This window comes from Aphelocoma coerulescens, chromosome 12 (assembly GCF_041296385.1).
Source record: "Aphelocoma coerulescens isolate FSJ_1873_10779 chromosome 12, UR_Acoe_1.0, whole genome shotgun sequence".
Classification (NCBI taxonomy): Eukaryota; Metazoa; Chordata; class Aves; order Passeriformes; family Corvidae; genus Aphelocoma; species Aphelocoma coerulescens.
The window spans coordinates 10,722,013-10,743,544 of NC_091026.1; the positions used below are offsets into that span (position 1 = coordinate 10,722,013).

At 46.2% G+C, this 21,532-nt stretch overlaps 1 long non-coding RNA gene and 1 other non-coding gene across 2 annotated transcripts; both read left to right on the plus strand.

Moving 5' to 3' along the window:
• Positions 1-2,722: 2,722 nt before the first annotated feature.
• On the plus strand, positions 2,723-7,726 carry LOC138117600 (uncharacterized). Its single transcript, XR_011154729.1, has 4 exons — positions 2,723-2,997; positions 3,310-3,457; positions 3,565-3,676; positions 5,439-7,726. It is a non-coding gene; the product is annotated as an uncharacterized lncRNA (long non-coding RNA).
• Positions 7,727-8,273: 547 nt separating this feature from the next.
• Positions 8,274-8,356, plus strand: TRNAL-UAA (transfer RNA leucine (anticodon UAA)). The gene has a single exon. It is a non-coding gene; the product is annotated as a tRNA-Leu (tRNA).
• The last annotated feature ends 13,176 nt before the right edge of the window (positions 8,357-21,532 follow it).

The following is a 21,532-nucleotide window of genomic DNA, read 5'->3' on the forward strand; positions in this document are numbered from 1 at the left end:
CTCCTTTTAGGGGATCATCAGGCAGGCAATAGATTGACCCCTGATCCTGGGCCTGTATTGCAGGCATATACTAAAGGACTCTGACTGCACTTGCTCACTCCAGTGTCAACTGTCACCTCATCCCCGTGCTGCCCATGTTTCACAGTGTGTTCTTTGGATGCCTGAATTACTGGCCTAGGTGTATGATTTCCAGCACTGTCCCCAGAAACCTTGTTTTTACTGAGCAGATATTTGCACATCTGCCTTTTCTTTCCCAGTGCCTTCACTGCTCATATCTGGACCATTTCTTCCCCTGGTGCTCTGAGTACTTTCTTGCAGTGTGAGGGGCTTGAATGGTAAATGAAAGAGCAAAGAGAGGGAATCTCCTTGGGAGCTCTCTGAAATTAACCAGGGAAGGAAATGGCAAATATTTCCCAGCAGGCTCTGACTGAGAGACTGCCAGAGGCAGCAAAAGTCTCCCAGAAAAGACTCTTTGTAGGTTTCAGATTGGGTCCCAGCTGTGTAGAGAATGTATTAAGGAGCCCATCCCCATCGTGCTGGGTGCTGTATGGACACAGGACAGGACAGAATGTGCACACACATACACACATCCCCTCTTGCACGTGTACACATTAATTCAGATGCTTTTGGGTCTTCAGTTAACTGTCTGTTATTTATTGGCTGGTCCTCTTGGAGCACAAATGAACACATGCTACCTAGTTTATCCTGTGCTTAGTTGCTAATTAGGAGTTTTTTTAGGACATACAATTTGAGGTGTTACCAATTAACTCAATTGTGGACCAAGACCAAAGCTGTGATTTGCTTTGTCGTAGCAATTGAAAGCCAAATAAACAAATAGAAGTGTCTTTTCAGTCTTTCCTCTGCGCTTTAGCACAGCTGTTCAGCAAAATAATAATAATAATTTCACTGTCTACTTTCCAGAACTTTATGTTTAAAGCAGATCATAAAAAATCTCCACATGGTTTACTTTGCCTAATTGTTACAAACTCAGGCTGTAAATCCCAGAAGAAAGAATATATCTTACTTTAAAAAACCCCAAACACACAAAAAAGTCCAACCAAAAGGAAGCAAATGAAGAATGAAATATTTCAGGGTTTGTCTGTCTGTAGTTTATGATCGGAAGTTCTGAAAGAAGCCCTTGGAGAGAAGTGCTTGATGTCCATAGGACTTTAGAGGGGCTCAGTACTCATTTCACTGTGGCTCTTCTGAAAACTGAGTGTAACAGAAAATCATAGTTGCAGCAAATCAGCATAAATTTGAAGAATTATTTTTTTTCTATCTTTTTAACTTCAGAAGTTTCTTTTCCAGTTTCCCAGGAAGCCACCAGCCACATGATTTGGGATAGCTTGCTTGTGTTGTACGCTCTGCCAGCGGCCAGTTCCACTTGGAGATGGCCTTGCCCCTCAAAGGCCTCTGTTCCATGGGAGGAGCAAAGGATGGGAAGGGCAGGAGCCAACTGATGAGAATGAAGTGGATCAGGAAAAACAAAATGAAGAGTGTCAAATGCCAGACAGAATACTGACCGTGGAGCTGAAGCTGTGGAACTTCATGGGTTTGCCCTCCTTCATCCCGATCCTTCTCTTTTATAAGCCTCTTTTCCTTCACCTTGGTAGCATGAACATGAGTTACAAGGCAACAAATGGAAAGAGAGATGCCCGTGGTCCTGGTGTCCCCCTAGCAGGTAGGGGTAAGCTCACAGAAGCAGGTGAGTTCTCAGCCTTCAGCAGTTCCCTTCAAAGGTCACATCTAATTAGGAGGATCCTGGATTTTGACATTATTGATGTTTTTAGCAAGTTGGTCTCTTCCAAGGCAGCAAAAAAGTCCAGCTGGGAACCCATATGGGGAAAAATATATATATTCCATAAACTTGTTATCCCTAGAAAACTTCTTGTATGCACTATGTGTGAGCTCACTCTGTACACCTACTCTTCTCCACAACCTGATTTTAGACATTGCATGACAGATAGCTGATACCTGTCAGCATTTTAATATTTCTACTTGGAACCCACTATAAGGCAGGTGATGCTCTCTTTTAGAGAGGAAAATATTTTCCTGGTCTTCCCATACGTTTTTGGTCACCCACAGCGGTCTCAGTCATCAGGGATTTCCACATGGCCTTCATGGGTGGAGGATCAAATTCACCCTAATCTGATTATTTGCTGGAAAACACAACCCAGGTGCTTGGAGATTATCACCAGTGAATTCCTTTAACACCCTGGCAGTGGCAATACTTGGGCATAGTCCAAGATTCAGTGTTGTGTCAGTTTGAGTTCTAACTTTAAAACAATTTAATTTAGCACAGCAGATATATGTCCAGTTACTTCAGCACAGATGGTGGGGAGTAAGTTATAAAGGTACTGGAATCCTGCCTGAGGTAGGTACCCATATCCTCAAAAACACAGATGGGGTGAAGCAGACAGATCTTTTCCTTCTTCTAATTCTAATATAAGCAGACTAATGGTGGTCATGGGGATGCATCCTGGCCCCAGGAATGCCCAATCCTTAGCTGAGGTGAAGCTACATGCACTTCAGCCCACCCAGGGGTGGTAGGTGGATGGCAAAACTGCATTTTAAGCCTAGTTCAAGGTTGCTCATGGGGAGAGGCATTGACAGCACTGCCTGAACATGCACCTGCATCTCATCCCACGCTAATGTAGGCATGAACTGATGTGCTGCAGGCTGAGCCTGCTCACACCCGAGGGTGGGTGCCCCCAGCCCACGAGAGATGCTGTTACACTGCCAGCTGGGTGCTCTCCTCGACAGAACTGTATCCCCTCACTTCCTACATTCATTCACTTGTCAAGAGCAGGCTCATTTTAACACTGTGGATTCTAAATTTTCTCTGATGTAATTATTGTTTGACACTGCAGCCTTTCCAAGCACCTTACATAAGGATAAAGGGAGAATTAAATATGAGAAGCCTAAAAATAAAACTATTAAAAGGAGGCAGAGGCTGTTTTGTGAGCAGCAGGAATGATGTGGTGCCTCTGGGAGAGGGTACGTGGAGCCAAAGGAGATGTTCTGCTTTTAGGCAATCCCTTTTATTGTATTTCAGTGAAGTTCTGCACCTTTCTGAAGTTCTTAGGTGCAGGGCTTTTAGAAATGAGTCTGTTCTTTCTCTTTGCTCTTGTAAAACCCGCGACTTTCATACCATTTCCCAAGTCAATCTTCTTGAACAGACTGCAGCCAAAATTTCCCTTCCCTAATTAACCTGGGATGGTTTTTGAAGAAGTTTTAGCCGCAGAGAACATCAAATTTAGCTCTTAGCCTGGAGCCAAGCTCTGGGCTAAAGAACACATGTCATTTTAGGAATTCATGCAGATGCACCTTGACATCTGGGATGTGATCTGTTGCCTGCACACCTCCCCGCCGAGCTAACGAGCAGGAGTGGGCACTGCTGATGCTGCACGTGGAGCGCAAAAGGTTTTTCCCATTCATTCCAGCACTTTTGTCCGAGGTATGTAAATAATTGCAGGAGACTTTTTTGACAAGTGCGAAACTCTTCTGCTGGTATTTGTCCATGTGTAACTCAGTCATCTCCTTTTCCCCTCTGGGTTGATTCAGAGGAGAGCTGCTGCAGTATTTCCTAAGTTATGGTCCCAGAAGGGATGGAGTTCTCCACTGAGCTGTTGCTTACCAGAGCTAACTCCTCTGTCGTGTGAAAAGGCAGCCAAAAGTAAGTAACACATAAGATTTTATTGTGTGATTTTGGAATGACCTTAGTAGAGCCTGGTTCACGCACCTCTGGAGATTAAAACATGCTGAGGTTCAGGTATGGAGAGTGGGGCTGGAAGGGATCATGTGCCTCAAGTCAGGGTTGGCCAAGTTTCTCTCTGCAGTGACTGTAGAAAAGCTTGACTGCATTAGGCAAGAGCAGATGAACATGCAGTGAATGTCTAATTTACATCAGGTCCCTTTATGACTTCATGGTTTGGGCACTCAGCATCTGAGGCATCAGTACTGCAGTACTGTGATCCTTGATGTGTTCTTGAGCTTTCCCTTCTGCAAAGCTGTGACTCATTTTCTCTATTTGGAAGACACATGGAATGGCCATAGGGAAAGATGTGCCCATGATGGTATCTTTCACAAAATCTAATTCAGACTGAACAAAGGTGAAGTCTTGATGAGCTACTTGTGCATCCTGTCCAGAACATCTTTAGGAATAATTCAATATGGATGGTTTGATGATTTTGAAATGCTGAACCATCACCATTCATTCCTGACATCTCCTTACAAGCCCACTCAGAATCAAAGCAGTTCAAAGCCAGGCTACTTTGAACCCTCAAGATTAATTTTTGAGGAACTTTCCATTGTCCAAGAAATACTTGTGGAAAATAACTGGAAGAATAATTCAGACTAGCAATAGCCTGTGGAAAATTGTAAACATCTGGGACACCACTTCTGAGCAGGAGAAAGTAGGCAAATCTGTTATTATCTGTGACTTACTACTACTTTAGCTCTGGTAGCTGCATTGCTTTTGGTTTGATGGGGGTTTTGTTGGTTTTTTTGGAAGAATTTACTCAACAAAGAAAACATATTTTCCCTCTGGGATAAATTACCTCCCGTAATTGCACAACTCCGCTGGTTTTTAATCGAGTCTGTGTGCCCACAGTAAGTGGTCTTTGGTTTTCTGGCCAAACACCAGTACTTGCAAGCTACATGGAAAACCTTTCCTCTGGAGCTACACAGCACCATAAGGTTTGTAGTTCCACAGGGGCTGATTTGAGCCAAGGAGCAGCAGGGCATCGTGTCAAATTCTGCAGAGTATAAGCCTTCACCCGTAGCAATACAACATGTATTCTCTAGCCATCCTATAACAAAAAACGTCTGAATACAAAGAAAGGCTGGCTTGGTTTCCTGAACTGCCATTCAAGAGGGAGGAAAGACAGGGAGCAAGAGTGATCTTCTGTGCTTGTTTGCCTGTTTGTCCTTAAACCTACTGAGGACCAGTTAAATAGTAATGCTGTTCAACTCTTTGTCAATGAACTCCAGTTACTCTCAAAATGTGGTCATTTCCAGGCACATGAGGGACACCAGTAGTGTGTTTTAAATCTGACAAAGTCCTAAGAGCCTCCCCATTAGTTTCTACACAAACACAGCTATAAGCAGCATGAAGTTTCCCCCCCAAGTCTATGGCACAAGGTGGGAGCCAAGCTGTCCTCTCATGCTTAACCTAAGATGACCCTGGTAGGGCTGCCAAACCTTCAGGTCACAGAGCTCCAAAAGGAACATAGCCCAGGTGCTGAACTGCTTTCACAGCAGGGAAGGGGCTCAAGAGGAGCAGAGAGGAGAACCCTGTCCCACTTTTCCCTTTTTCCAACTAGTTTCTAAAGTGATGATGTTGAGAATGTTTTTGCCTCCACATCAATAAAGTGGAGCAGTTTTGGTCTGAAATCTCTCAAAGTGTAATTTTACTTTACTTTGCTCTTACCTTTAAGGCTTTGTATTTTTTTCTTAATTACCAATCAACCACTCTTCAGCTGCAGTATCAGCATGTGGGACAGAGTTGCCTCCAGTGGCTATTTAAATTAAACACAGACCTACTGAATAGACACCAAGTGCCAGAAGATCTCTTTTGGAGGGAGAAGAAGGGAAAAACAGCTTTCCTGTTAACATTGCCAATGTGTTTCTGAACCAAAGGATGACACCTTTCTGACTTCAGGACATTATTGTCTTCCTCTGGCAGAACATGTGTTCTGAAAGCCTATAGCTGTGTCATCTTCAAGCTGACATTTCGTGGGGGTACTGCAAGCAAGCTACAGCCAGCCTGGCTTGGGATTGCACAGGAGACATCCAAGACAGTACATGTAATTCAGCTGATATTACAACCCTGCCAGAGGCAAGGCTGACTCCAGACCCAGCCAGGGCTCTGTGCAGGTTTGCAGGTGAAGCCAACCAACCTTGTGGATGACGCACAGCCAGGGCAGACCCTGGGAAGCAGCTGAATTTTTAAATACAGACAGGTTGTACCTGTGACCCCCTTGGATATGTGCCATGGTAACTTTGAACCACACCAGGGAAGCTGAGCTGCCCCCACTCCAGCACCTCTCTAGGTTGTAGGTGGAGATTGTCTGAAGGCTGGGCAGCAGTGGTGCAAGAACAAGCTCATATCTCATTGTCCCGTACCTCGTCCAACCCTCCCTGCACCAGCAGAAACACCAGCCAAAAAGAGGGCTCTGGGAAGGCTGAAGAGGCTCAGGGGCTTTGGGAGGAAGGGCAATCAGTGCCCAGCAGCAGGTCTGTGCTCAGGCTGGTCCCTTCCCACAGTTTGATTGTGTGGCCACCTCCCAGCTCAGCACAATGGACAGGCTCAGCCCCTCAAATGGGTGCACATGGGCTGGTGGCCAGGCACTGGAGGCTGTTTCAACACAAGGATTTATGGTTAGCTCAGGGAGGCTTGGAGGGGGTTGTGGCTGGGAGAGAGTGGTCCCTGGAGAGAGCAGCAGATTGTGCAGCCCTGCTGTTTTGGGCCAGCATCTTCTTTTCTTGCCAGTGCTGGAAGGATGCCACAGAGCAGGAAGCATCAGCCAAACCTGTTCTCTCACACATCCATACCACTCCCTCCCTTCCTCCATGCATGCATTAAACCTTCACTGGAATAGGATTCCACTGCTTTATTCATCCCTCAGGCTGCCAATCCAAGTAGCATTTCCCAGCCTGGACCCAAGGGGTTAAGGTGGGTTGTTAGCTTCAAAGCTGGGCTCTTTGGGGATCTGAGCAGTGTGGGTCATGGACATCCTGGCGGGCAGGTCCCTTCCCTCCATGCTGTGAAGAGCAGATGTGGCGTAAAAACCTCCTTTTGGGGAGGGCATGATTAATCTTTGCTTCTTAGAGGATGACAAATATATTATATTCGCTGACATGCACACGCATTCTCCTCTGCTGACGGGTGACCCCTGTCTTAATGCCAAGCGTGTGAGATCCAGCTCTGTAAACGAAGAGGAGAGCTTTGCAAGCTCATTAATGCTTTGAAGTCGCTCATTAGGAGCAGATTCCTCGGGAGCTGGCAAGCATAACACCCTTTGTGAGCATGACTTCATTTGATATTAATGTGGGTGCTGCAGCTGGAGGCATCCAGGGATGCTGCGCTGTGATTCTGCACACACAGACCAGCACGGCAGATTGCTGTGGCTGTAATGAACAGGGTAAAAAAGGAAAGTTTCTGTCCTCTCTTGTGAGTTTTCCTCCTGGCAGCATATGAATAGGTTGACCCAGTCCTCCTCTGAGCCGAGGACGTGCAGCATTCTCCCATGGGATGACTGGGATCTATCTGGTACCCGTGAGTTATCTCTGAAGGCCAGGGTGACCCCCCCAGATTGAGGAGCTCTGTGTCACCCTCTTTTGAGACCTGGAAATATCCCTTTTCAGTGCCTCTCCCTTTCCATCAGCCAATCAGAACCCCTCCAAGTGGCTCAGCTACCCCAGGGCGAAGCAATGAGCAGTCCCTGGGGAAGTAAGGAGGAAATTGCTCTCACTTTGAAGCAGAACAGGACCAGGACAGCCTGGCTGAGAGTATTTCCAGCAGACAGAATCCTCTGGTGGAAGGGCCTGGCAGGGTTTCTCTGTGTGGTAACATCTCTGTGTGAAAGTGCTGGCCTGAGAAGATTGAGGGTGGCTAAATTCAGAAACAGAAATTATCAGGTTCCCGTGGCTTAAGGGCTAAGACTTCCTGAACATGGGCACCTGGGGGTTGTGGGTTTGAACCCCATGAGGTTCAATAGTGGTGTTTGGGTTTTTTTCTTTCCCTAGATGATGGAAAAAAAGCTGTACTTCATCTCAAAGGAAAAATAAAGACCTTCCTGTAGCACTGTCTGTCCCAGCTAAATGCCCTAGTAGAGTACCATATGCAGGCAGGAGAGGGGTGAGGAGTGGGACCTGGGGTGCAAAGCCAGGGCTGTAACTGTGTGCTGTGTCTGGCTGAGAGTTGCCAGGCTGTCAGAGCTGCTCCCTTCCCCTGAGGACCCAGTGGGGTCAGGAGGGACCTCCCAGAGATGTCCCTCCTGCTCCAGGGTCCCTGCTGGCATCACCACCAGTGACTGTGGTCCTTGCACAAGGACCTTGGGTGGCACACAGGGCTTGTGCCATCCTTAGTGGCCCATGAGACCTGCTGTCTCCCAGAGAGGTGTTCATCAGTTGCTGGGGACATTAAAGAAAGCAGTGAGGAGGGAATGGTGTCACTGGGCTTCGGAAGTGTTCTGGGTTGGGACGCGAGGGCTCGGTGAGCTGTGAGCTCTCAGGGAGGAGCTGGTGGGCCAGGGGAGAGCCCAGAGCCCACCAGGATGGCCGAGTGGTGAAGGCGTTGGACTTAAGATCCAATGGGCACATGCCCGCGTGGGTTCGAACCCCACTTCTGGTAGGAGCCTCCTTTTCCTCCAGCTCCAAAGTTCCCAGCCCAGCTTTTGGAACATCACTTCAGAGCAGGGACGGGATCTCTGGCCCTGTGCCTGGGCAGCTGAGGCCATTCCATGCTCCAGCGTGAGGACCCTGGTGGGACTGGGCCTCCCTGCCACGCAGGCTGAATGTGCACAGAGATACAAGCCAGTCCCTCTGGCACACAGGCTGTGGATCTCATCTTCCATGCAGGGAGTGCTGCGACCGTCATAGGCTTGAGTCCCACATGCTCCCAAAATAGCAACTTGTTTTTCCTATGGCAGAAATAGAAAAACCTGACTACCCAGAAGGAGGGAAAAAAAAAGGTGTTGAGCACTAAATATTTTGGGCAAGTCACAAGGGGAGACCAGTGTGAACAAGTGGGTTCAGGGAGACAGGTTTGGGGTTTGTGGAGACTGTTCCTTTTATCAGCTCCTCCCCATGACCCCAGACCCATTGCAGACTCACTCAAAGCAACATTTGGCACTCTCTGAGGGGATTTGGCAGGGCCACAACCCCCTGGAGGAAGCCAGCATGGCAGAAAGGGGCTCCTTGTGCTGCTGGTTGGATTTGGGAAATGCATGAAGAGCTGCGAGCTGCTCCTCTGTTGCACGGTGTCACTGTGCTGTGCTCTGTCTTGGTCAGCACCTACAAATGCTCACGAGATTTTTGTTCCATTCCTTGTGTGCATGGAGGGGCAGCAGATATTTCCCCCAGTAGAGGGTTAGGCTGCTGGACTCACAGAGATGCTGTCAGGTTTTCATTTGGCTGCTTTGCTCCAGCCCGAGGCCAATCGGAAATGTCCTACTGCTGGGACATGATTTGAAGTGATGGTGTTAATTTGGTTAATTAGGATTCCTGGGTAGTGTGCGCTTCTTGCAAATCAGCTTACCATTGTAGTATCACTGCAAAGAGTTATTTGCTGGTGCATGGGGTTATGTATGAATTTATGATTATGATGTAGGACCATTAATTTCATGTTTGTGGCAGATGATACAGCTCAATTAAAAGTTGCACGTTAAAATCTTTGGCTCTCTCTGATACGTGAGAATCAGACAGTGGCCTCCAGGAAGGCTTACAGCACCTGTATGAGTGGCCATATAACAAATGGGGCAGGACCCAGGGGAGAGGACAGGGGAGGAATTATTCTGCTCCTCTCCCATTTGATCAGTGCTGGGAGGGAAATTTTGTGCATATCTGCTAGAGTTGGCTTGTTGCAACTAACCTCAGTCATTAAGTGACGTAAAGAATGACAAACACATCTCTGAGATATCCCAGGGGGTCTCAGCAGCACTGTGTGTCAAGTCCTTTGCCTCTGATGGCTTGGAGTCAGACTCCTGTCTAGTTCATGTGTCAAAGGCATTTGGTGGCCTCTGCTGAGTTCAAAGCTGAAATCTCCTCATTTGAGCTTTCCTGTTGATCCATATTCTCACAAAGCTTGTGTTTTTACTGCCCCAGGGGTATGAGTTCTGTGTGCTTCAGATCCCTTGAGGGTGCTTATCCACTTTGCAAAACTATTGGGCAGACAGAGCATCATCTGGGGGCACCAGGAGCTGAATTAACAGCCTTTGTATGGCACAGCCCACCGGAGTTACAGGGATGGTTGGGGCCAAATGTTAATATGAGTCAGGACTGAGACAAAATGACAGAACCCTGTAAGAGCCTGGGGCTGCAGGTTTGGGGACTGAAACAGCAATGAGTCCAGTGGCCGGGGCAGGGGAGGGCTGTGGGGACTGATGAGTGAACTGCCTTCTATTAGGCCATTGCTTTCCCCCTTCTCACCCCACATCCTCCAAGGGTCTGACAGAGCTAAAAAAAGAGCAGCTTGTCCAAAAGCCATTTCCATGTATCATATTTATTAAGACAGTTACTGCAGGTTAAATATCAATAGTTTATTGCAAATATATTTATTATAGATTAACTATGCAGTATCCACATCAGTTGTGTTGTGGTTAAAAGTAAGCCTCGGTGAAAGGTTTTTAATAATGAATTTGTGTTGAAGTAGTGTATAATAAGTATCTTTAGCAATCTTACTCTCAATTTCACATGACAGCTTTATGTTCAATAAATACCCAGAGATTATTAAAAAACATATTTATCAAAGATTAACAGTGATGAAATAGATACAAATCGAAGCTGTTAAGCTCAATACGCATACTAATAATAATCAATTCCTATATTAAACCACAATAATGGCCTAGCCTAATCTAAATGAAATGGGTTTTTTAGGATCTTTGTAAGTCTGTCTTTTGCTGTGTGATCCTGCTTGCAGGTCTCAGATTAGATCCTGGGACATATGAACATCAAATAAATCAAATACTTAGGTAAAACAAAACAGTCCTGGAATAACGTGGACTGTTTCAGGAACAGGGAGCTAGATCTTCAAAGGATGTAGGTCAAAGCCAGTCCACAGGCACCAGAGCAGCTAGTCTAGCTTGCCTCCATTCTGTCTCCCTGAGAAATCCCCACACCCAGTCTAACCTACAGCTCATACCACCACCTCCCACCACACCATTTCCAGGCCTGGGGATCTGGAGCAGCAACTCTCCACTTTACAATCACAGATGCACCCACACTGTTTTGGATACTGAAAGCTGCCGCCTGCCTTGCATCCTGTTATTACCTAGCACTTGGAGGCAGAGTGCTAAAATGAGCTAACTGTTTAGGAGATAAACAAAAATGTTATTGTTTTAGTCTTGTAATGCTGCTGTTCTAATTGCTGGCTGCTGAGTATCGAGAGCTGGTACTTGTGCCTCTGCCTGTGCCTCTGCCTCCTCTGCCTACACCTGCCTGCAGGTGCTCTGAGCTCTGCCCCAGATGCTCACTGACTGTGAAAAGTGTCATGGGCTGTCTGGGTGCATTGTGGAGTATTAGTGGCCTTTGGACCACAGGAGGATTTAGATTCCTGAGTCCTTCCAACAGCAGGCTAGAAACCCCACAAGGCATCTCCCAGCTGGTCTGGATCCAATGCCCCACCCCAACATTTGGTGGTGGTTTAATCCTATGTTTGAACTTGCACTTGTGCATCAGTGGAGCTAAGTGCCAAATCCAGATGAGGATGCAAATCATAGGAACCTAAATTTGGGGGGAAACACTTTGTGTCTGAAACATGAGCTGTGCCATGACACAAAAGGGCTGTGGTGTTGTCCTTATATATTGAGAGGTATCTGTCTCCTGTGATTACAGGATCTCAGAAAACACTGAGAGGGATGGACAACTCCCCCACTGCTGCTCAGCAGTATCTCCAGTACAGAGTGATTTTCCATCACCCAAATGTCTGTTGATTTCTTTTCTTTAGGAGTTTGAAAACCAGGCTCAGGCACTGCTTTAAGGGGCGCTACTTCTCCGTGTTAGATGCTATGGAGCAGCTCTGTAGTATCAGGTGTGTGCATGGGGCTGCCAAGGAACTCTTCAAAGGCAGAGCAGAGCCAGGAGATGATGAAGGCAGCTGTGCAGCCTTTTGGAGATGGACAGACCTGTTGGAGAGGTGATGGCTGAGAAGAAGTAGGGAGCTTCTGGCCTGTATCAGCCACCTGGTATATGGAGTTACCTGTGTTTATGGGTGTATCTCTCTCTCTATATCTCTGGTTTGGGAGTCCCACCTGTGCTTGTGGCACCAGCATATGGTGCAAATGTCTGCTTTGAGGGACGTGTTTGACTTGAGAGATGGCCCATATGACCAGAGAAGACCTTTCTGTGCTTAGCTGGGCGAGGACAGTGCTGGCTCCATTGGATGCTGTGGGGATCCATCATCACATTTTGGCAAGGTCTAGTCTGCATGATGCTTCCAGTGACCATCTGTGTCAGGAGTCCCTGGCTTCACTTTTTGGCCCATCTGTGAGATGTGACCTGAACAGCTCAGAGGCTTTGTTCGTCCCCAGCGCAATCTCCGTGAACGTCAGAGCAGTTATTTCTGATTATATCCCAAATGAGTTTGTGTCCTGCATTTGTTCTCATCCAAACACTCCCAGTGGAGGATGTTGAGCTGCTAGGGGAGAGTTTCACATCTTAGCAGTGGGCTGCAATTACAGAGGTGGCCAGAGAAAAAAGACAAGCAGGCACGCACCACTGCCTTTAATAGAAGGCAATGATTCTTGTGGGCTCCAGAGTAATATAAGAGATCTGGTTTTAATAAATTAGCAGCCTACAAGTAACAATCTCAAGCAATTAAACACTGGAATGACGGTGTGCACTATGGATGTATTCTGGAGCCGACAAGGGGGTGGCAAAGACAGTTTTTGAACAGTGGAGAAGGCAAAAATAGAACAAAAATTCCCCAGAGAACATAGGAGAGATCTTCTCCCCCTCTCATTTCTATATCACATGCATGTGGAAGTCTCATCTTGCTCCCCATCACCCCTGCTTCCTCCACTGGCTCCCAGGGATCTGATTTGGAGCCTCCCTGAGCTCATTCAAGTCTCCATCATCATCACCCTTGTGCCTGGTCTCACCCATGTAGGTAAGGAAGTTCCCAAAATGAGGAGGGGATGGTTGGTGGGAAACATGGAAAGTAACTGGGAGTAGTGATGAGCTGAGGGGGGGAGCAAACAAATATGAAATAAAACTGTTAAGCTCCTTCTCTTATATTAATAGCCTGTATGGAATACTCTTTGCCATAGAATTCAATTTATTTCCATTTAAAGGCTGTTCTTCTCAATCAATGCTGCTAATAAATAGCTGCTGATGGCCATGACCCCCTGGGCTGAGGGAAGAATTTATCTTCTGAGCCAATTAAAGGAATTGAGCAATTCTGTTTAATAATACTATGGGATTTTAATACAAGAAGAACAACCCCACCCACAAACCCAACAGGAGAGGGAAAGAAATCCTCCCCCTGAGCCTTGCAGGAAAGGGTCAGGCAGGCTCTGCCAGGGTCAGGATTAGATGCTTTAACTTGTCTTGTGAAACTGGAAGGCAAAATACAGTGTTTCCTGTGAAAGCAAAGGAATGCTCTTTTTTTCTTGGTGTCTTAAAAAAAAGCCCCAATCAGAAATCAAAAAGCATAATGGCAAATTATGTTCCCTTGTTTACAGAGCTGTAAAAGTCTTGGAGATATTAGTGAGTTCCCCTAGCCTGGTGTGAGAGAAGGACAGGTGGGGCCAGCTGTGATACCTCTTGCATTGCTGTGATGGGCAGGACACCCTTCCCCAAGGGGGGAATTATCTGGGTGCCCTGTGGGCATAAGGGCAGCAGGCCTAGGGAAGTAGAGCCTTTCACCTCAGGCACTTCCACACTCACAGGGGTAAGACAGGGCTGGCCTCTCCATAGCTTTTTCTGAGGCTCAAATCACCTTTTTTAATGGCAAAAATCCTCACTGATACATATCCTCTCGTGGGATCATCCCATGAGACACGTGGGTTCCCACAGCTGGTATCGGAGCCAATACTCAGTCAGGAGAGCGTTTGTGCCTTGTAAGACAGACAGGTGTGAAGCAGGTGGCAAGGGAAGCAGAACAGACACCTATTGAGTTTTCACAAAGCCACACAACCCCAAATGGCAGTGGGTCTTCTCCACTCCATCACTCTCCTGTCAATGAAATCTCATGACTCCTGTTGGCATCGGATGAGAGCATCTGTCAACCACACAAGTCTCCTTCGAGCACTCCTGTGCTGTAGGGAGGTCTCTTATCTCCATTTTACAGATGGCAAGCAGAGGCACAGAGAGGTTAATTGACTTGCCCAAAGTCAGCACAGGAGGTCTATAAGTGACACCAGGTCCCTTGAATCCCAGTCCTCTGGCTTAATCATAACATCATCCATCTTCATCCTCTTCCCCCTCAGGATTCCCCAGCATCTGTGCTAGCTTAGGCACTCGTGTTGGCAAACTGCAGGTGGAGACAGAGCTGGGAGACGAGCATTTCCAGCAATGGTTTCTCAACCCCATGTCCCAGCAGAGCATCAGTTTTGACCTTGAAAGCTTAGGGTTTTTTTAAACTCTGCTTTGGGAACTGTGAGATAAATGTGCTTGAGTGTTTGCTCTTTGGGGAAGCATTTCAGAGATTCTAAAGCAAAAGGACATTGCATCACTGCTTTGATAGAGAAAGGAGCTCTTTCCTGGGTTTTAATGAACCCTCCACATCAAAATGGTAAACAGATTGAACCCACAGGTTCAAACAAACAGTGACCTTTATTTTCAAGTGATCACCTTGTAATAGATCCCTGCTGGACTCTGGAGATTTGTCCTTGACAGCCATTCCCCATCTGTTTGAGCAGGTCTGTTCATGCTGGGCCATTGAGAAATGTGGCAGGGCGTGAACATTTCCATCACAATGTCTCTTGTTTCAGAAGTATGAGTGGAAGAGGTGGAGAGCCCTGAGTGAGCCATTCAGGAACATGGAGCACGTGCTAAGTTCCCTCTGAGACTGGGAAGGAGATCACAACTCTAAGTCTGCCTCTTTCAATTTGCATGCTTTCTGCAACATCCCTGTTCTTGTTCTCTCACTTTCATTTTTTATTAATTACCCAGTGACAATTTTTCCCAGAAGACTCTATTTTTCCATTAATTATTAGGAAGACTACAGGGGAAACATTGAGCTGTTGGAGAGCTCACTTTAGGAACCTCAGGTGGGAGCATTTCCTAATGCCTACATGTGTATCTTTTTGTCATTCTCCTTGCACAGGAGGCTAAATGACCTGCCTGGGATGCACAACAACTTTTTTTATTGCAGCATGGCACGCTGAGCAAGGAAACTTTATTTAAGTGCTGGTTTGTTGGCCCTGGAGAACAACATACTGCTCGGGCAGAATCGATCAGTGTGCCCTGTGTATGATTTATTATCATGTCCTGTGTGTAGGAGAATTCACAGACAGAAACCAGTGTCAGCGTAAGACTGTGCTGCACTTGCATCACTGTTTTCCTCAGCTGAAGGTGTAGATATGGTAAGAGAAGGATTAATGCTGGGCTGAAATCTCAGGTCCAAGTGGTGACTGTTCCCAGTGCAGATGAATAATGAAGGTGGAGAAAGAACATCTGCTTTTTCTCTCCTCCTAAAGCTGCGGCTTTTATAGCTGTACCTTCTACAGTCCCCAAAGCATACTGAGATTCATGGGAATGTCTTGAGAGAAAGCCAGGAAGCTCAGTGTTAAAACTGGAAACTCCTTGGTGTGGCACATCTGAGCACCACAGGCATTCAACTTCTGTTTGACAGAATAGAAGCTGATATTTTCATGATGATGATGTGGGAACCTGCTCCTGCTGATTACTGGAGGTTACTGAATACCACCATTTCTAGGGTATCTCATATTTAAGCACTTCTGTATAATTAGAAGAGTGTTCTCCATACATGAACAAGCTTTGGAACAAGCCAAGAGGAGCCTGAATTTCCTTCAGAACAATCCAACAAGACTTGCAGCATCCTACATGTACTCGTAGGAGATTTTGGTGAACATAGCCTTAAAGCTGTGTGGGGACACGGAGCAGAGCTCAGCATCACCTGCTCCCTTCAGAAATGGAAAGAAAATGTGTGCAAACATAATGGGTTTCTGGGCTTTAATTTAAGGACTTTAGGTCGCATTCATGGTTGGTGCCAGCCTTCCCATGCTAACTCTGTCCTCTGGTCCACTCTTGACTTTGAACACAGGACATCCCTGCTCAAACCCATAGTGAATCCACAAGGGCTCCTCCTGGAGGGCTCTGCTCAGGCTTTGCACGGCGGTAGCGCTTTATCACACGTCAGCTCCCATGTTGTTTTACAACATTGTTTCTATGGTTACCCACCACCCTCCAGAACCCACGGAGCCCGGAAAGAGGCAGGATTACATTCCACAGCAGCAGGACCTGTCATGTACAGTGACGGGCGTAATACCTGATGAGGTGCTAACCCACAGCCAGGTCCTGGCTGTGAGGCTGCTGCCTTGGGAGTCGTTCCTTGTGCTGGGAAGCACTGGGGGTCAGAGTCAGAGGTGGGCGAAGGGAGGACACCTTGTCAAGCCTCGGGTAATTGTCATGCTGCTCTCAACCACCCAACTCCTCACCTTTGTGCCAACAACCAGCTGGGATCTGGCACTTGCTGGAGGTCATTGTAAGGATGGGATGGGGAGGAGTGATTGCAGCAGTAGGAGATTTTTTGCTAAGAAACATCCCATAATGGCTAACATGGACCTTTTTGGCCAAAAAGGTTTTCTGGAGTGAATTTACAAGCATGGCATGTAATTGGATTTGGCCTGTAAAAGCTTTTTCTTCACAGAATAATGGGTTGAATGCATTCCTATTTCATGATCTGGCGTAGCTTGTTTTAATGGTGCTTGTGTGGGATATTCTAAGATACTTTTACAGAAGGACCAAGGATTTGATGTGGATAACATGACCACTACGGAGAATGAAATTTGGTGAGAATAATTATTTGACAGAACTCTTTACAGTGCTTAGCTGTCTGTCTAGTTGGACCAGATCATGCCCACAAATCCGTTACTGTAATGTGATATTTGCTTTCTGGTAAACCTGCCAAATATGTGTATGTGCAAGAATGCAAAAGAGTTGAAACAACTCACAAAAAGAAGAGATTTGGAAGGTCTCAAACTGAAGATGATTAAAATCTTATTCCCTTAGGGAGAAAAGTATATTTATTGTTAAAATAATTTTAAGAAATCAGGTTCCTTCTACCAAAAATTATTCATCCTAAACCATAAGCTGTTTTCAGGGGGCCCCTTTCCCCTCCAACTTTATCAGCAATTAACAGTTTTGACAAGTTCTTGTAAGGTAAGGCATGGGGGTCCTTGAAGTGCTGGGGGATGACAAATTGGAGATCAATTTGAACCAGTATATTGTTGCAAATAAAATTGTCTGCTTACACGGAGGCAAATTGTGCCATGGGAAAGAAACAGCTCTTCCCTATTTGGTTCTGATTTGTCCTTGAAACAAATCACATTCTTGGTCCTGGCCACGATGACAGATAACAGGACCTGGGAGGAAGATAAAAGAAGCGTAACCAGACCACCCTTCTGCCTTCTGATCACTGAATGATCAGATGTTTGGGAAAAATGATTTATGTGGGAAGGCTCAAACCACTAAACGAGGCTACGAGATGACAATGTGTAGTTCTGCATGGGGAAAAAAAAGGCCTAAAAATATCTGAAGGGTGTAAACATGACTGAGAGAGCTGTGGTATCAAAGGGACAGCGCCGAGTACAGGGCTCAGAGCTGGCAGCTTTCCTTGCTGTTCAGAGCAGCAGAAGGGAGATAACTGAGAGGCAGAGCATCATCATCAGATACTTCACTTCAGCCTGTCCCTGTGTGACTTGATTTGTCATGTTCTACTCCAGCCCTGTGGCTGGCATCAGGGTGTGTCCCACTGAAATACTGCCTGGACACAAAACAAAGCAACCAAATATTTTCCCCTCCTCTTGAACCTGGTGACTCCCAGCACCACGGGGCAAAACCCATCCTGCTGAAATCAAAAAATCTTTCTCTATTGGGCTGTAAAAACTGCTCTCATGTGCCAAATGTCATCTGTCCTTTTAGCCTCTCCCTTTCTTTTGAAATAATTATACAACATATGGATTATCACTACCAGACCCCAAGACTTTAAAGAAATAGTTGTATATTTGCTGTGGCTCTCTTTAGTTGGATTCTCAGTGGATGGGAAGACATGCTGATTTATGGCAGCTGAACACACAGCCTCTTGTGTTTTGCCTTGTCTTATCTCACTGAACTTTCCAAGGATCTAAATTAATGCAAGGGAAATACGACCTTGCCTCAGTGAATTGTTGTGAAGGCTAATGTGCTGAGCGATTTATGGGCAAAGAGGGTTTTTTTTTCCCTCTTTCTTTAATAAAAAGTGCTTTCATTCAGCAGCTTTGATGGAAAGCCTGCAAGGACCCATGATAAGTATGTAACCGGAACAGACTCATATTAGCTATCACTGTTACAAATCTATTAATCCCACACATTAGAGCATGTGCTGGACCTGATGAGCTACACTAGTGGGAACAGGAGTAATTCTGTGGAATAGATGTAGCTTGCAAATCTTTTAGACTGTTATCCAATTCCTTTTCTTTCAGTTTAATTAGGATATAAAACATGGCCTGAAGAGCTCGCACGAGTGGAGGGAACTCCATGTGAAGGACAGGGAACCAGCTGTGGGGGATTCCCAGCTGCTCTGCTGCTGAGCCTGGTGGCTTTTGCCTGCAAGTTGGTTTTGCTGCTCCACCAAGAACTGATGAAGGCAATGTCTCTTGAAGCATTGCAGGAGGACAGAGCTGCTCATGGATAGTTCGCACAAGGTGGGTTGGCCTTGGATTTTCTCACCTCCCTTCCCTGCACTGCCAACACCGAGTGTGCTGGGAGATGCTGGGCTGTCTCCCAGCTGCCAGAGCTGCTCTGCTGCCGGGACATGCAGCACCCGCTGGGGCTGAGCCAGGGCCCAGCAGAGCTCCTGGTGCGAGGCAGGGGCTGCCAACAGCTCCCTAACAGGGTAACACGGCGACAGCAGCAACGAGGCAAATCAGATGGTGGTTCTTTTCCAACCACATATGCAAAGCACCTATAATGAGCAGAGATGAGCCCCTGAGACATATGATGCTGCTGATGAATTAATATCAAATCAAACCATACACTTTAAAGACAAGAGCATCCAGCCCTTCTCATAACTGATGCAGGACATGTTTCATCCAGAGCATATCTGCTATCATTGGCGCACTTTCTGTTCTTGAATTCATCTGTTCTGTACATTTGGGGACTGGCATGATTAGCATTTGGCTTTGTAGAATTCAGAACCTAATTCCTATGAGTTTTCATGTCTTCCTTCTCCTTGTTTTGATTCTCGTTTGTCCGTTTGTTAGTTTGTTTATCAACATATTTCCTGTTTGAAACAAAAATAGCAGAGATGGGCACTTGCTTTCTTCCTGGACAGATTCCTTTGTATACTGATTTATTTCATTTTTTAAAGATGGACACCTGGTTTCCTTATAAATGAGTGTTGGCAGGCTGGGAAGCTTGGGGGGAGGAGGGGGAAAAGGAGAAATGCATCTGTTTAGAACAAATGCAACACTGAAGGAAAGCTTTATAATATCATTCAAGATGGGCCTGATTGTCTGATTCTTTAAACATATGGTATGCTCCTATATATATTATGCATGAAAAGTAGCTGCATGCACATAGCAGTCATTCTGCAATGCTTTACACAGAGTCTGCCAAATCCTGAACTTCTTATTCAAACCCAGGTCTCGGTGAAGACAATGAGCTTTTATCTGAGCCTCACTGCATTTGGCATGCTCCATCCCTTCTCCCTTAATTTAATCTCAACTGGAAGAGGATTTCAACATTTCATCCTTTGGCACTGAGTGCTGACCTTCCTGCTCCCCAAGGCATGCAAAGTTGGAGCTGGAAGGGTGTGGTGGTGTGGCAGTGGGAGAAGTGCCACTGGGAAGGAAGAAGAAGCCTCATGTGAGCGTGGTTAGCAGGCTCTGAGGCAGTGCTGACACACCTGCGTGTGTTCCTTGGCTCATGCCCACGTGTACACGGCACAGACTGCCTTTGTCTGGGATCTCTAAGGCAGTTTTCCAGATCCGCCTGGGCGGGGCAGGTGCTGGGATAGACCAGGGTAAGAGCTGAGGAAAAGCTGTAGCAAGTCCTGTGGTTTCTGTCCTGCTCTGACACAGACCTTTCCCTCCTGGCTGAGCTTTCCTTTGTGGGGAGGAAAGCTGCTGTTCTGGGGGAAACTTCACACCATCTTTGCACTGCTGGGTTTGCAAGAAATTGAACCAGGGAGGGATATTGCAGTTATTGCATGTATTTCTTGGCTACCCTCAGTGCTGTGCTTGGCCCTGTAAGGGATCGTTTCTTTTTTTTTTTTTTTGGGGGGGGAGTGGAACATCTCCTTTTTCTTTTTTTTTAAGGCATTTTAAGGATTGAGAAGGGGGAAGAAGGGGTTGGTTTTACCACGAAGCTCAGTATCATCATGTGTTTCCTTGCTGTGTTGAAGTGTTTGGCCTTTAGTGGAGGTGACAGACCAGAGGAGCTGACTGGCAAGTGCCCATTTTATAACTTCATATTTCTTGTGCCTCTGTAAGTGGTGGCACTCCCAAAAAGCAAAGGGTGAACTTTTCCAGAAGAAGAAAAGCAAAGATGCTTCAAATTGCTTGCTTCACCTGTAGTTGAAGCAGAGCCTCCTGTTGCACAGCAAGATGTCATCATCCTGTCAAGATAGCTCCTGAAGGCATGAGGCATCCAGAAATTATTGTGGAGGGTTTTGCAAGAGTCCCTCTGCCATTAGCTCTGCAACAGAAAATTTGCAGGAGTATGTTGTCTTTGGCAGGTGTAATTATGCCTAATGCAGTGTCAAAACTTCGCAGTTTTGAAGAACTTACTGTCAGTCTTAACCCTGTCCACCCACAGCTCCATCAGAGAGGGTCTGAAAAAGGTCAATACATCTTCTAAGCTGGCAGTAGTTGGAAGCCTGCAGGAATTGTAGGAATTTAATTAGAGAGATTATCCTTCCCCTTTTTTCATTTTTAACACTGCACAAGAAAATCTGTTTTTTTTCTGTCTTTGAATTCCATTTTCTTCTCCGTCCCAAATGTTACTGAAATCTCCTGGGCTCCATCATTTGAGGAATTCCTGTCCTCTTCTTCCTGCCAATACACTCTGTGGCCCTGCTGCACTGTCACCAAAATCCTATGCAATTAGACCCCAAAGGATGATTCAAATTCAGATTTAATCTTGGGCAAAGAGAAGCCTTTAGATCAAACATCCCCACTACTGTGCAAAGCAAAGACTCTGAATGCACCACCATGTAACGATCATTAGAGGAGCCGAAGATCTGAAATTTAACACTCACATAGATGAGTGATGGATAAACATCACGTTCCTAAAAAAGCGCTTTCTCAGGCTCTTTAATCCATCCAGAATTTAACAACTGGGTGCTGACTGAGGCACAGCTTGATTGGGGAGAGATGAAGGGACAGAGAGAAAGCTTAACACAGAGCAAGCTCAAAGAAAACGCCTTTAATGCTGCCGATCTCAGAAGCTTTGAAGAAGGAGCCCTCGTGTCCTCGGTGGTTCTCTGTGGCAACTTTTTGGCATTAAAGTTTGTGTGAGAGAATTATGAGTTTCCCATTATCACGTATGGAGATGTGATCCATTGTGCTGGTTCCCACGGTGTGGAGATTTAACATTCACCACACTTTGTCCTGCAGATACACTGTGATGTGTCCTTTACAAGCTG